The sequence below is a fragment of the Halyomorpha halys genome, unplaced genomic scaffold, assembly GCF_000696795.3.
Source record: "Halyomorpha halys isolate HHAL.00 unplaced genomic scaffold, Hhal_1.1 Scaffold587.1, whole genome shotgun sequence".
Classification (NCBI taxonomy): domain Eukaryota; kingdom Metazoa; phylum Arthropoda; class Insecta; order Hemiptera; family Pentatomidae; genus Halyomorpha; species Halyomorpha halys.
This window is the reverse complement of record NW_027109405.1, coordinates 246524-249325: the sequence shown is the minus strand read 5'-3', so window position 1 is coordinate 249325 and position 2802 is coordinate 246524.

The window sequence follows — 2802 nt, the reverse complement described above, 5'->3', positions numbered from 1 at the left end:
ATATATACAGTTGTAAATATCAATAAATAAATGATTAAAAAAAAAAAAAATAAAATGAAGTCAGACTCTAGAAATTAGTAGGATGGTCCAAATTATATTTATTTGGTGCCAGTACCATTATTTTGATCCCTCACCTATGTTTGATCTCGGACTGTTACATATATTAATTCTTCCTCAACAGTTAAAAAGGAACTATATTTTATATTAACAATGTTAATGAGGTTAATAGAAAAGGAGAAACAATTTTTGAAGATTAGTTTTGTATCGAAATTATGTGATCTATAATCTAATGGGCAATTAGCCTGCCGAAAAGACAATTTAATGAATTATGACATCAATGATTAAGGTTGTCTCCTTGAAAAAGGCTTAAGGGCCGAAACGTTGGACGTTTTTTAAAACAAAAGGTTGAGAGTAAAAGTGGATCATTGAAGTTTGTGTGTAATAATCGTTAAAATGTATTTTTTTTAATCTGCCAGAGTTACAACATTTCTTAAAAAGTATTTAGAACATTTTTGGTAATCAATTTTCGAAAGTATACTACTATATCACAGTTTGTCCCATTTCTCTTTTGTGACTTCGAACCACAAAATGTTCTCAACTAATCTTTACCAAATATAAACTAGATCAACTTCAATGTCCCTGGAAGATTTTGCAAAAATATAATCTACCATGAATATTTTTATATCTTAGCTGCATATGTCAACTAAGATATAAAAATATTCATTTGAAGGAAAGGTTTATTGAAATATTCCTTAGCAATATTAATAACTATGGCCTACGACAGGAAGATGTGCTCCGAAATCTAACTATTTGCTAGGAATAGCACCGCTTGATATTTACCCTAACTTTCAAACTTATTAGTCCACCCAGAAAAAAAATCTTAATTCCTAATCCTAAGTTGAAAAACAAATTAGTCTGCCAACCAAACTTTTTAGCAAAGAAAACTAATAAAAACACTCGTCAGGTTTCTTCTCTCCTTTATAATATTTATCTTTGTTTTTTATAATTTATATGTTTATGAAATAATAATCTTTACCGCTACGACCAAAAAAGGTTCAGGAGTTCAGTGCGTTGTAAGGAAGTACTTTTTCTTGGACATTGAACAACGGTTGTACGAGGAGGTGATTTCTTTATTAAACACTCAACCGCCAGATTAAGGGTACCCACTTTATGGGACGGGGTGGACCCCGGAGGGCTTCTCAAAACCTGCTACAGCCGGATTAAAACCCAGATCCTTGGAGTTAATAGCACAGTGGCTTATACACTGAACCACTCCGCTCTATATTTATATAAATACATATTATATAATTCTCTTATTATTCTTCATTATAGTAAATAATATTTTGTATTCTTTTTGAAACTATCAGTATATTGAATTTGTTTTTGAAACGCGTAATCCAACATTAACTAGAAAATTAATCCTTCCTATTTACGCCTGAACACTGCGTATTTTATACCTCTATTAATAGTATTAAAGTAAAAGGTAGAACCACATGCTGATAGTCATGGGATAGATCGTTAAATTAATAAGGTTTAATTAATTGTATTTTTTATGCATTTTCTTTGCAGCTTGCTTCGAATCAGTAACAGGATGGCAGACTGTACCTCGGACAGCACGGATTCGCCGTTACACCTTGCGATAATATCCTCCATTACGGGCTATTAGCGGGATTCTCGGCTCTTTGAGAAGGATTTATTTCGACTCCCGTCGGAGGCAACTATCCGATAATGAGATGCAATTGGTCTGAGATATTCCGTGCTCTTGGATGTCCCCCTCCTGGCGCCTACACACATTTCACAATTCTCAGCATTTAAATAATTCCCTCATGAAAGGTCAGTAATGCAGTGGCTTTCCGAGAACCGGAGGAATCTCAGAAGCTTCCTGTGGCTTCCTACATGCCGCTTAGTCGTGGATATTTATCGAAGCAGGTTCATGTGTAATCATTTTGTGCAACTGGTACTTAGTCTGAAACGAAATTTCATCCAATCAGGTTTAGTGGCAATTTGAGGATCCTTCAAGAACGCTGGTCATACTTATGTCAAATACACTTTAAATGCACTTATCACAATATTAAAAATGACTCAGTTTGATTTCCTTGTTTTCCCCGAACCATTAGAGTAAAATATAAAAAAACATGATTCTGTACAAATACAATAAACTTCTACTAAGAGCGTGTTGCATTTGCCACAAATATGTTTTTAATATAATAAAAATATGTATTTTGATTTTATCAAGGGAATTAACAAAAGTAGTATAGGTTTGAAAATTTTAGAAATATTTAAAATGTTTTACGTGCATTAGACAATTTTGATTAATGCTAATTTTATCGCCCTCCTGTGATAGGATCTATAATGTACACTCAATAACAATTAGCCCGAAAAATCTATGATATACGATTTGATTTATTTTCTTCTTTTTTTTTTTTAGGAAGTATGTTATTATTTTTTTTTTTTTAATTAAAGCTATATGTTGTACATCCAATATTTTCTTCACTACTCATTTATAAATAATAAATAATAAATAAAATAAGATTGTCAAATGGAATAAAATTTTTAAATGGGAAAAACAAAATAATTAAAACATTTGTATTTAGTGTGTAGACGAGTACTGATTGAAAAAGGAAAATATAGAAAAAAAAAATTGTTATATCATGTTAATATATGTATTGTATATATATTTTATACTGAATATATATTTAGTAAAAAAAGCATTTCTCTTTAATTTATTTTAGAAAACGATTTGTTTTAAAAATAATTTATGTTATAGAATATTTATTTTACACTTGATTTATTTTATAAATG